Genomic DNA, 14,483 nt, shown 5'->3' on the forward strand with positions numbered 1-14,483 from the left:
TTGACCCCCTATCAAGCCTAAATCCTATTTCAACAAATCTCATATATTAGAGCTTACTATCCGGCATCCCAATTTCATAGGACCAATCAGACCTTATCATTGTGTTCGAAGATACAAAAAACCCAACATGTCAAATTTCATGACCAAACGTCTCTGTTTGACCGTTAAAAAAGTAAGATTCCATTTCGGACCCTCTCATTGATTAAAAAACCATAAACTAAGACCATGATCTAAACTAAATCTGTTAATCCACATTTTTTATAAAAGATCCATCACTCCCATTAAATTCAAGACGTTCAAAAGTGCCAACCCACCAAATTCAATCCCAAAATTCCCTCGTTTGGCCCTTCATCAAATAGTAGTTCTATTTCAGCAAATCTTGTTGATCCAAATTTGTCAGCCAGATATCTCAATCAACCCGACCCTATTTAACCAATCAGACATCACCATAAAAATATCATTTCGACGCACCATATTAAATTGCCACATCATTTGTCCCAACTTGAAACTCAAAAGGGTGATGGTTGATGTCAGACCCATTCTTGACTCATTAAAACACTTGGACCAATGAAACAAAGACTAATAAACCCAAAAACGCTAAAAACCCAAGATATCCTTACTTAAGGCCAAGAAAAGACGAAATAACATTTTAAAAGTTATCAATTTTACATTTTCTATCATTGACAGCCCCAAATATGAGACAATCATGACAAGTACGCCCCAAGCTCCCATTGGATGCACAAAACCCGTAAAAACCACCCCTAAATCAAAGAAAATGTTTAATTAAATAGGAAAGCTTGACTGGGCATCTATTTTTTTGAAGAATTTTTGCCTATTTGTGTGAAAAACCTATGTTGAATCCCAGACACTATAGTTGAATGAATTCAGACTTGCCCCCTCCCTTTCTTTATAAATACTGATCTAATTCAAGCTCAAAAGGGGGACTAAAGAGAGGAAACTTGAGGGAGGCCCCTAGAGAGAGAAAGAGAGAGAGAAGAGAGCTTTCTCTAGGGAGGCCCCTAGAGAGGAACCTTAGATTCTGAATGTCTCATCCATTTTCAAGCATAAGTTGTTGTAGCTAAACATATTCCCTAGTTCAAGAACCCATTTGAACTTCATTCTATCCTATCCTAGTTGTTGGAAAACTTTTGACAAAGTACATATGAAAAGTAAGTCTTTTTTAGAAAACCATCACTTGCATTTTCTTCTTGATTGAGAATAGAGGTAGAGAAGCGAGGGTCTTAGGGAAATCAGTACTTAAGACCCGATAACATTATCTCAAAATCAGTTTTAGAAGAAGTTAAAAGCATGCTCCTCCAGATTTAAGAAATTCCTACAACTATTTTTGTTTTTTCCAAAAAAAAACTAAGCCTAAACAACTCTAGTATTGGGCTGCTATAACAAATTGGAAAGAGGGGTGCCTAATACCTTCCCTCTCCAATCCTTTGGACTCGAAATCTCTCAATTGTGTGCATTTTTTATGGAGAATGGAATCACTACTAAAGACTTAAATCGAACTTTTCAAACCTGAAAATGATGGCCCATTTCCTCTAAAAAATGGATGGTGACTCCATCTCTTTGAGTCGACCATGAGCTTCCCAGAGCTTACAATATGTTATAATTTATATTATATAGTATATAAAGTAAATTTTATATATGTATTATATAACATATAATATAAAATATTATATATACAGGGACAAACCCTGCATGGCCCAGCCCATGATCGAGAGTAGTGACTTCTATCAGGGCAAACCTGTGCCCACACCTTTCCAATAGCCTTTTGCAACCTTGCATTGGGAATATCTCCTCATAAAATAAAGTACATGAATATGAAGATATTCTCAATGCAAGCCAATAAAGGCTACTCGAATGGGCTTTGCCCTCATCGAAGCCAAACTCCCCATGATCACCCCTATTTGATGTTTTCAATTAATGTATGAATGTGATAGTAGCAAGCAATGTTAGACAAACATTCTTTTATGCCACCTTCCCAATACATGCAAGTTTTTAAATATAATGTTTAAATAATATTTTTTTTCATATATTGAGGGAGGAAAGTATAGAATATTAATTAGTGATGTGCCAAACATTTTTCTATTACTTGGTTCAGTTCTAAATGAATACAAATACAAACATGTAAAGTGTAAAGTCATATATTTTATATTAGTTTGTATGTATCTATATTGTACATATTTGTATTGTATTTATAATCTTTTCAAAATATGCCTTATCAACAAATTTGGATTCTTCCTACGTAACACTTTCCGGAGATGAAACAAAGAATAGTGGCAAGTGATGGTCTATAATGTTATAAACGCCAGTCGGTTGCTCAAAAATTTAAATTGCATTGGATCCAAAGCACAATGCAGTTCAACCCAATAAAAATACACACGCATAAGGTGTAATTTGGATTAGAATCCGTTGAGTTCACCATTTTAACTCTGAAGTGGGATTGAACCCTATTCCGAGTCTGAATTAGTTGAAATTCTTCAACTCCACCGATATGGACTTATGTTTTTTTCTTCCATGGGCTATACAGCGGGGGTAGCCCTTCCCCAACCCCATCATAACACCCCCAACCATGGTAAACGCGAGATTCAATTTCAGATCTCTACTCCAATCAACTGAACCAGGATCAGTTGGAACTCCAATCTCACTTGTATCTTATTTGTGGTATACCGATACAGCGGTAGCGGTGGGAGCGGCAATGGTCAATCTATTAGCATAATTATTGATTGTCTGAACATTTTTAACCAGTACATAGCACATTAAACACCACCTTAATTATTTAATGGTTTAGGCTCCATTTATTTGCACTGCAAATTCATTTGCTTTGGTACTGTGGTACAAATGCATGTGAATGCAAATTCTGATTCATTTTTTATTCCAAATTTTAATTAGTTCTTCACAATTGCAAAAACCAGAGATTTCTTTCAACTCATTCACATTCCTATACTTCTGTATTAACACAATTGAAGTTGCACTGCAAAGTGCAAATATACAAAGCCTTTCTCACATATTTGCACTTGCACTATCCCCAAAGTGACATTCTCTCTCTCTCTCTCTCTCTCTCTCTCTCTCTCTCTCTCTATATATATATATATATATATATATATATGTATATGGGGTTAGAGGTGGCAATTGAGCGGGTTGGATTGGATTCGGTTTACATTGAGTTTCAATCTAAATCATCAAATCCGTCAATTCATTAATGACCCATTAAGATTAAATTAAATGGGTTGGGTTCAACTCAAACCCATCTTGACCTAACCCAATCTATTCAACCCATTAATCTATATAATTCATTAAATGATACATATAAATTATAAAAAAAAAAAGTGTAACATAAGTTGAAGAAAAATACAGAAATTATAAAAAAGAAAAAGAAAAAATAATAGAATTTGCAAAAAAAAACATTGCAAAAATTATATATAAAATTAAAACACAAAAATTCCAAAAAAAAAAAGAAACCACAAATTACACAAAAATAACAAAATTGTAAAATAATATAACAAAAATTATAGAAAAAATATAAAAATAAAGGAAGCAGAAATTATAGAAAAAATAACAAAAAACTACACAAAAACAAAGGAAATGAATATACACAAACCGGGTGTATAGAGGAGGTGAAGGGGTGGCTCTAGTAATTGAATATTTCATCGCAACAGTGAATGAAGTTGGAGTGGGAACAATGACAGCACCCAACTCAAACCCTTGAGTTCATCTCTGCCCTCTGATTTTTTCAGTTTGTTAATCATCTAATGAGAAGTGAATGATGAACAAATGAATAAGAAAAAAAATAAGGCACTACCGCTTCGAGAGAGCCATTGATGTTGTTTCGTTGATCCATAAATGATCAATGCATTTGTTCTCTCGGAATCTCATAAATATAAAAGTTTGAAGCACCAGAGGGGAATAGCTAGAAGAAAACGACAAATTAATTGATTAAACTAGAGAGAACTCAGAACTTTGTGATGTCCTTTGTTTTCCTCTGCTACCAATACCAATATCTTCATTTTCATTTACCATGGCACCATGGATTTGGTCATTTTCATGAACATCAATGATGATACAGGTTTCAAACTGGTTTTGATTCGTTGTTTTTTGAGCTTACAAACGGTAGTATTTGCAAATAAAACCCTAAAAGATTCTTTGTGAGTAGATGAACAAGGAGAGAAGAGAGTATGCCTATCGAAATATGAAGAGGCTATTAAAAGGGTTATCCGTTGGATATCCATGACTCAATCCACCCAAACCATTAAGTCTCTCTCTTATAAGGTTACCAACCCACCAGACCCCAGACTAAATGGATACAACCCAACCCACCAATTAATGGTTGGGTTGAGCAGGTTAGCGGGTTGGGTTGAAAAATTGCCACCCCTACATGGGGCTACAGAATGGGGTTAGCCCCCATACTCATAGGCCATAATCCCATTGTGTTAATCAAACTAGATTTGGTCTAATCTGATCTAGTCCAATATGAATCCATTACAAATGGACCTGGTCCAATTCAATCCAAGAAATACTTTTGACCATTTTGGACTGGTCCAATTCAATGTCCGGACCACTCAATCTTATTCAAATTGGTTTTATTTTATATTTGTTCTAATCGAAACCCGGTTTATTGAGACATATTCTTATCTTCTATCAATAGACCAAATATTTGATATTGGTTCAATTTGAACCAATGCAATATAAATCCATTGCAGATGGATCAGGCCCAACCCAATCCAATAAATAGGACCATTAAGTCTTATTGGTCTGTTCAATCCGTCCAAACAGGACCCAAGCCAAAACCGGTCCATTGACACTCCTATCCCCAACCCTCATTTTAGCCGGATTTGATCCCGTATCTTCACTGTAATCAGTTAAAGACCCCATCAACTGAGTCACCATGAGTTGGTATTACTCCTCATTCTCAAGTTCGACCTCCTACTATACATTTTATATTGAATAACTATGATATAGTTGGTTAAAGAAGCCTTACTCCACATGCCTTGCATGGAGTAAGGGACGTGGATTCCCAAAATGAGGGACGTGGGGTTACATTCAAACGGTCCACCCTGGTGGGAAAAGAAGTTAATAAGAAAAAATATAAAAGCTATTAGAGTGGTCCCTCTTCTTCCTTGCCCCACCTTTATAGCCTATCAATAGTCTATATCTCCAACCAAGTTCCACACTGTCTTTTGCAAAGGTAAGACCATATTTATAACATACATTTCTTGCAACCAGTGGAAGATCCAGAACCTTTGATTACTGGGGGAAGCACTATCATAACATCGACTTAGTCATAATAGGGTGGTGATAGAGCGCGATCCGGCTGGTCTTAGTTGTCCGTTACCTTGCTTCCGAACGAGGCAGCAGGGAACCTAAAATGGAGGAGATGGAGAAACTCCGGGGGGAACCCGGTGTAGAGGCTCCGAAGCTCAAGTTAGAATCCTTCAAAAGCAAGGTAATACCAGATAGCGCAAAGTTTGCCTACCTTCGTTGTCGGGGGGCATGGGGCTCTTATAGTCACCTCGTGCACTCGTCCCGGGGCCCTTGTCAGGTCAAGTATGATTACCCTTGTGCTTGTCAATTCGGCCGTCGTCCTTTCTGCTGAGACAGAACCGTCGCTGCCTAACCGTCTTCTAACTGGAGATGGCGGTGTCAGTGGCGGTGGCAGGTGGTCGTTTAGGGTGCTGCCGCCAAACGTCAGATCCCAAGTCAGTCAGGCGCGGCGCCCTTGGGCACGAACTTCCTTAGTGTCAGGCGTGGTACGACTTGTTTGGTTTTGGTGCCAAGTGATGCGAAGTGCTGAGCGAGGCGGTCTTGAGCTCGGAGGTATCTATAGGGCAGGTCAGTTCGGCGAAGTGTATCCCGAGCTGTTACAAGGTGGGTCAGTTCGGCGAAGTGTATCCCGAGCTGTTACAAGGTGGGTCAGTTCGGCGAAGTGTGTCCCGAGCTGTTACAAGGGTCAGTTCGGCGAAGTGTGTCCCGAGCTGTTACAAGGTGGGTCAGTTCGGCGAAGTGTATCCCGAGCTGTTACAAGGTGGGTCAGTTCGGCGAAGTGTGTCCCGATCTGTTACAAGGTGGGTCAGTTCGGGCCCCCGGTAGGGAGCTCAGTCCGTTAGTGCCCTTGTTCCCGCCTAGGCTTGGCCCCTTTTGCCGAGCTGTTGTTTCTGCCACGTGTCACGTAATAGAGAGGTCGGGCCAAATCTTCCTTCATCAGGTGGGTTTGGGGTGAGGACAATATTCCCCATTTTTAACACCAATATCTATCAAGGAAAAAGGTTAACCTCCCTGATCCCTGATGGAGATGAATTTCTTATCAGGTCGAGGTGGGAATTTTACTCCCCATTTCCATCCTTGTCTTTGATTAGATTAGGGAGGTTGGGTACCTGATGAGAAAAATTGTCATCTATAGGTTTGAAGAGATGAAGTAAAGAATTGTTGAGGGATGTGAAATGAAGAAAAATAAACATAAGAAAAGAAAAACAAAAAAAAAAAACATAAAAATTGAAACCCTAAATTTCAATCTCATAACTTGGCCCACAGGGTCCACGGATATGAGCATCTCTCTCTCTCTCTATATATATATAGTGGGGGTGATTGCCACATTGACTTCAACATAGATCCACTAATGTTGGCAAATCTTTTATGCCCATTTTTTTTCTTTTCATTCATTCTAACCTATTGGTGAGAGATCACCAATGCTCAATATTTCAAAGCCATGCATTCCGGCCTCTTTTATCATATTTTCTGCAGTTAGCACTCTAAACAAATACACAATCTCAAGGTAAAATTTGTGATTTAGATACTGACATTATATCAATTTATTAAAACATAATAAGTTAGAATTCTATTAAATTTTATCTGTAATCGAACACTTAAACTCAGTTTGGAAGGAGTACAAATACAACTATGTCGAGTGCAAAACATTGTATTTTGTATTATTTTTTATGTATTTGCATTGTACATATTTCTATTTGTACTTCTTCCAAACTGAGCATAAAAAACAAACCTTTTTAGATGTTTGATTTCATCAATCAGAACTATGATACAAAATTGAGAAAACAAAATTTTCTTTCTTATCCATCTTGTCTTGGCATCCCAACTAATTATAAGTGCAACCAACAAGTAATAGTGTCAATGGACTAGTTTTGGATTGGACCCTGTCCAGTCCAAAATCAATTTGGATGGATTGGACGGACCAACAAGACAAATTGGATTGGACCAATCTGATCCAAAATATTTATTAGATTGGATTGGACCTGATCTATTCATAACAAATTTATGTTAGATTGGATTGGATTAAGCCAATATTTGGTCCATTGATATAAGAGAAGAATATATGTGTTAATGGACCGGGTTTGTGTTGAAAGCAATCTAAATCAAAATGAATTTGAACAGATTGGACAGTCAAGACATTAAACTGGACCGGTCCAAATTGGTCCAAAACATTCATTAAATTGGATTGGATCTGATCAATTACAATGGATTCACATTGAACCAAATCCTACCAACAAACTATATTCCCCACCCCCCACCCCCCTTTCTTTTATCACATGAGACTACTGATGTGCATAACGGAGAGTGGTGGAATCTCAAACATCAGCTATTCCCATTGGAATCAACGTTTTAAAAAATAATCCAGAAATATAACCATTCTGGCCATCAGTTTTTAGATTGATGGTCCATCCATCCGGTTTAAATGGATGATTCGTTCTGACAAATAAATTAAGAATAATTAAAATATAAAATAATCAACACCATTAAATGGGTCAATGGGTTGATGATTCGACCGCTCAGATCAATGAATTATTAATTTTTTCAATGATTTTTTATCAAAAACTAAATTTAGGGTAAAACAAAATTGATTGTCTAAATAGTTCTCAAGCCAAATGGTTCAACCGTCCGAATCAAAGGTAGTTGAAAAACCTTGATTGGAATAACTCAAGGCTAAAATCGTGAATTACGGCTTGCAGGTGTATTGATGGTATTACTCCACCTTCAATTGCATGAAGTTACAGGCCATGGTTTTACAGTTTTTGCCCAGCTTTATTATAGCTGATTTCTCAGAGGAGATAAAAGATTCCTATTTTATCTTCTATAGATGGGAGAATAAAATCGCATCCTCTCTATCAAAGTGGTTGGGAGAAATTTTGCTAGGCCACAGCTATATAGCCTCAGGTTTTCACGTTCAACTTCTGGTGTTATAATAAAGTGCCCGTTTGGGAGGACTTTACGGCAGTGGTTTTAAAATCAATTAATTTTACGTTTGGTAAAAATTTGGAAAGTCGACACATGGTTTTAAAAAATAACCTGAAAACTGAACCGTTTTGGCCATTAGTTTTTGGGTCAATGGTTCAATCATTCGGTTCAAATGAATGGCTCGTTCTGACAATAAATATTTTAAAAATAAAAAAATGGCCAAAACCATTGAATAGGTTGATGAACTGATGGTTTGGCTGCTCAGGTAAATGGATCATTGATCGATTCAATGGTTTTTTGACTATGGACTGAGTTTGGAATAAAACCGATTGCCTGAATGATTCCCGAGCCAAACAGTCCAACCTCCAGGTCAACATCAACTTTCCTTGAATCGGTTAATCAACTCTTCCTTAAAATTACTCTCAACTGGTGTTTTGTATCAATCCCAGTGCTTCAGAACCGTTTTCTAAGAAAACAGTGATGTATGGATGAGGTTCTGTTCACCGTTTCTAAGAAAACGGCTCCTTTTTTGTGTGGCATTGATTCTGCTACGTAGGAATGATCCACGTTATCGAATGCCTCCTTATTTGGATAACTTTTCAGCATTGATCCATGTACATTATCTAATTGTTCACATAATGCCACATTGGTGCTAAGTTATGGTACCGTTGGCAACGGTTCCAAAAATAGGAAACACCAATTTCGATGTTTTCTCAGACCACGGCTTTCCAAATTCCAAGGTATGGTCGTTTTTTGGAACAACAGTTCCAAACAAGCATGTGCTTTTTGGTGTACTGTTTTTTCTCCCGTGGTGCCAACGAACGTGGAATCGTTTTATTGGGGCACATCGATGCCAAATATTGTCTCAAATTTTACCTTGTAAGACCAAATTATCCTCTAAATCTATTCAAAATTATATTGAGTACCCACCAGAAGACCAAATGACACGTCTTTTTCCTTTATCTTAATTACTGCGTTTCTTCTTCTCCTTTTCTACATTGAAGAAGAAAAACTAGTTTATTATCATAAGATGATAAGAAAAACCATTATCATAGCGGCCAAGATTTACTAGATTTTATTTGAATATCACTACTAATTTTTTGTTTTATTAAAATATTTTTGTTGTTAAAATTTAGTAGAACATTATGTGGCCAAAATTTGGCACGTTCAGTTACATATGCCATTTTAATAGTTACTTTTCTATTTTTTATTTCATTCTGATAAAAATATATTTTTAATTACATTTTATTAGAACATAACGTGGTACAAATTTGGGACAGTTAGGCTCAGTTTGGAAGAAGTACGAATATAAATATGTAGAGCATAAAACGCCAAAACCTTGTATTTTGTTTATTTTGTATATAAATTGTACTCTTTTCAAACTGAGCCTTGATACAAAATGTCATATTATATTTTAATTGCATAATACGTGGTGAATATTTTACGAAACAAGTTTTGTACACTACTATACCAGTTACTAACGTAGTATTTTTGTCATGGTGGCTATAGAACATGGTTTTACCAAATATGAACTATTCAGCTTTTAAGTTCTAACAACTTTTGACAAGCTGTTCAACTAAAGCAGCTTCTTGCTAGCGGCTCAACCTAAGTAGTTCACCCAAGGCTGAAGCCCTCTCAAACGGCGCCAAAATCTTAAAGCTTATGGGGAAGGGAAATCAGACCGCTTACAAGTATGCTGAGTACATGACTGTAAAAGGATGTACAAACGATGTGAACACGGTCTTGTAACTGATCTCTAGGGAAAGGGAAGGTAGGGGAAGGTCCCCACCACCGCCAACATAAATGATTTTCAACCTCACCTACCCCCATCTATATACAAGGGCTAATAATTCTCCTTTTCATTTAGAGTAAATTTTTTAAACTATCCTTATTGTTTAGCTAATTGATTAATTATACATTTAATATTTGATTAGTTAATTGACTAATTATATATTTACTGTTTGACTGATTGATTAATTATATCCTTACTGTTTAACTATTATCTTACGCCACGCCTGTTATTTCTGACAATTGACATCATCGTTAAATGTTAATAAAAAATAACAAAATATTAAAGTTGCCTTTCATTATTGTTCAAATTTTCAAAATAAAATCCAAATTTCATGAAGATAAGAAGCATATCTTTGTCGTCTCAGGCTCCATCTTTGTCCCCATTTCTATCTCCATCTCTGTCTACCAACCACATTGTCAGGGGAGAAAACGGATACCAAATGCATGGCCATGCTGCTTGTGAAAGTAGCCAAACCTTTCATATGCCAAAGCCAAGGGCAGGGCCTACCTACTGGTCTCTCTCTCATTCTATATCATATTTTTCCCTTTCTTCTTCTCTTCTTCTCTTCTTCTCACAGTTTTCGTCCCCGTATCACTGAACCAGTGGTGGTGACTTTGGCCGGCCCTTTTATCTTATTCAAAAGCACCATGCAAGTTGGAATCGTCTTCTTTATTCAGAATCATCGCAGGAAGCTAGGCTTTTTCCTATGCTTTTCAACACTACAGGTCAGTGAAAAATACCATTATTCTTTGATGTGCTAGATGGGAGACATCGGCTTTGATAATTGGAAGGGAAAGAGGGGTTTCAAGGTTCTGGGATTCTACCAAGGGTTGCTGCAGGGTCCAATACCTGAGACAAATCACACCAAGAACATCTTTTCTTATGGCTATGTTTAAAAACGATGCAAATAAGTGTGAATGCAAACATGTAGTGTAAAACGGTCTATATAAATTGTAAAGTTGGGTTAGTTTTGCATTAACAAATTTATGTTCTTACCAAACAAAATTTTAGTTGGAATGAATACAAACACAAATTCCAATAAAACATAAACTTATTTTTATCAAAAGCCCCCTTGAATGTAAATTTACATTTTTTTTATTGATGTACTTTTTACATCTTATTATCAATGCAAATATGCATAGGTCTTTCATTTGTAAATGCACCAATATAATATTGTCAAACACAAGCAAAAATGAACCAGAGTACAAATTTACCCTGAATCAGGATTTACATTCCATTTGCATCATTTCCAAATGCAGCCCATGTTTCTTAGAAACCCATTATACAAAAACAAATTTGAAACATAACCCAACCAAAAGTCCGTACCTATCTTCAACTAAAACAAACATATAGTGAAAGAAATATAAGGCCCCAACGGGAATTTAGCATGTTGATGGTTTATTAATTGAGCTCTTCTTTTTATCAAATTCTTCCATGGATTCTTAATTTCATTATGGCTCTTGAATTATTCTCTCTATCTCTCGCCGCCTCACTAATTCAATTTTGAAACTAAACTCAAGATCTGAGATGCAACAGTTCAATTCAAAATTTCAGGGATCTTTGTTCGGAGATGCTTTCGGTGACCTACATTTGCTTCGACTCGTTTCTTCTAATTTCTGCGGTTTTATTTTACTGTACCTCAGCTGTAATGTAGGTGTATGGTTTTCCCCCTCTTTTGCTGTTACTTGAAATATTAAACCTTACAATCAACCTTTTAGTTTGACCTCATATTTATCTTGCTTTCTATTACATTGATTTAACTTCTGCACCCCTTAATCCTATCAGATCCAGGAGAAGGCGAACGACATGATTATCTTCTGTTTTCGTTCTCAAATCCAGCTTGATTTTAGTCATCAACCATCGTTCTTAGAGCAAGCAGCTGTGTTTGTCTCTGCTCTTACAACCTTCTCGTAATGCCGTATTCAAAGGGATCTATAGTTTGTTTACAGTGAAGTGGGGAGAAAAATAAAAAGGGAAATGAGAGAAAGAAGTGGTTTAGACCGATGCAGAGCTGGGACGGTGGAAGAGCGGACGGCTATCTTAGTGCCCGTTCCCAGTCATCGGAGAACATGGGACAGAGAGGGGGATGAGAAAGATGATAAGAAATGGTCAGAATATTGAGGGGAAAAAATGAAAAGAATAATATTGAGTTAAAAAAAAAATGGTATGTACGGATGTTAACGAAATATAAAATAATAATTAAAAGGTCAATTAATTAAATAGTAAGAACAGTTTAAGAAATTTACCCTTTTATTTATTTATAAACAGTCCTTCAAAACAATTTTAATTCGTAGGTATACCATTTACGGCTGTCAATGGAATTATGGAACATCTGTTCTGCTATCCCATCCAATTATTTCAGATTTGGATGATTCCTTTACCTTTAAATAATTGATCGGATCTGATTCTGAAATCCACATATGATATCTTATCCAACTATGCTTCAATTTCAATTAATATTTATAAGACACATATAAATTATATGTATGATTGTATGCCTATATCTGGATATTGCACAATCTTAATTATAATGTATAAGGTGAAAAATCTATTTATTATATTTATTTAATTTCCTCTCTTTTTAAAATTGATGAAATTCAGCTTAAATCTGAAACCCGAAAATGTAATAGAACATTAGGACCCTACATATCACCCCATAAAGCCAGTTTCAGATGTATGCTTTTGATAATCGAATTAAATTCGAATGTGGCTGAATCCAATCTAAAATCTGCTCCAATTACATCTAAGGACCAAGGACCAGGGTCCCCATTTTAAAATAACTAATTAATCTTTAAAATGTTACATCATTTATATTGAAAAAAAAATAATAATAACTTTCGATAATAGACAATAGACATTGGGGATTGTGACATTTAACCAATTAATACACCGACGCACGAACATGCTGGCGACTCCTTAAAAAAACTACCACAAACAATGGGATATTTGGTCCTTTGAAGCCAAAAATTTTGGTGCATCAAGCGGACAAAAATCTGCTTGAACTAGGCCAGCCCATTTTAATAATGGACCTTAAACCCAGAAATGAACCTTGTCCAAAAGTTGAAAGTATAGTCCGATTTATCTTCCCATGGTAGTACCAGAAATAATAATTTCATCGGGAGATACACGGCGGGGATGTGCTATAGGACGTTGTGGGGCGGCCCCTTGTAGAGCGCAGTTCTGAACTCTCACCTATTTGGACTCCAAAGCATTTTGTTAAAGCCAATATTACTGTCAGGGGTGGACATGTAATAAAGTGGGTCCTTGCCCACCATAAAAAGTCCCATTAAATTGTAAAAAATTGCTCTTTAGGGCGTTGTTTGATTGCACTTTCCAGAGGTCTGAATTTGAAAATGTTGTTTTTCAGACCTCACCCCTTGTTTGGTTTTACTTCTTAAACTGGGTCTGAATTTGATTTTCAAATATGAAAATAACAAACCTTGGGCCAGATCTTAACATGCTCAGACCCGTTTCAGAGCCGGTGTATAGTCCAAAATATCATTGTAATATTTTGGAAATGATGCACGCTACCCCTATCTTCTCGTGCACGACTGTTTTGGTTTCTCTCTCATTCTCGCTCTCTCCCCTGTCTTCCTGCCATCGCTGCTGCAACTTGCAATGGTCTCTCTCTCTCTCTCTCTCTCTCTCTCTCTCTCTCTCTCTCTCTCTCTCTCTCTATCTATCTATCTATCTCTATCTATCTATCTATCTATATCTCTATCTCTCCCTCACACTCGGGGGATTGAGGTTTTATCGTGCTCTTGGAGGCGGGTTACCGACGATCAATCCCTCAAGAGGGCTTTCAGTCCTTACGACGAGATCACCGGAAACAATATGTGCTCATCCATATTCTGTGAACACAGATGGCTTCGTCGATGGGCTCACATGGCTTCTACTGAGAGGGCTTTCGTAGTGTTCATCTGCATTTTGTTACCCTTATCTCTGTTACTCTAATTGATCACTAAAAATGGTAGGTGTCTCTGTCTTTTCAAAGGCGTAGATCAATCAATTTGGGTTCAAATCTCATCTCTCTCTCTCTCTCTCTCTCTCTCTCTCTCTCTCTCTGTGTGTATTCTGTTACATTAATTTTTATTTATGTAAATTATTAATTATTAATTATTTTAATATTTTGTATAGTCATTTATTTTTTTTAATTTTAATTGTTTCATTTATTAATTAGTAATTATTAGTCTTTTATTTTTTATTTATATTGTTTCAATATTATTTTGAGGTTGAAAATTATTTTTTATGAGATCATGCAAATTGAACTCAACATTTCCAAATAGTATGTTTTATGGGTAAAATAGTAAAATTAGTAAATTTCAGATGGTAAAGGGTTGATCCAACACAAACAAACTTATGGATTCAGATCCTTTAAAAAGTAGAAAAGCATCTATGCCTCTTTTCAGATTTCAGACTTCAGACACTTTTAATATATTTTTTAACTTTTCAGATTTATAAAATTCCATCTAACTCTCCAATATCCATCTATTTA

At 36.3% G+C, this 14,483-nt stretch overlaps 1 long non-coding RNA gene across 1 annotated transcript; it reads left to right on the top strand.

Annotated features, from left to right (window-relative positions):
- The first annotated feature begins 10,363 nt into the window (after positions 1 to 10,363).
- LOC148870695 (uncharacterized) lies at positions 10,364 to 11,716 on the top strand. The gene is made up of 2 exons (XR_016107820.1): positions 10,364 to 10,713; positions 11,543 to 11,716. It is a non-coding gene; the product is annotated as an uncharacterized LOC148870695 (long non-coding RNA).
- Positions 11,717 to 14,483: the final 2,767 nt, after the last annotated feature.

The sequence above is a fragment of the Nelumbo lutea genome, chromosome 2 (genome assembly GCF_056320005.1).
Source record: "Nelumbo lutea isolate HS-2025 chromosome 2, American lotus-T2T, whole genome shotgun sequence".
In the NCBI taxonomy this organism is placed as follows: Eukaryota; Viridiplantae; Streptophyta; class Magnoliopsida; order Proteales; family Nelumbonaceae; genus Nelumbo; species Nelumbo lutea.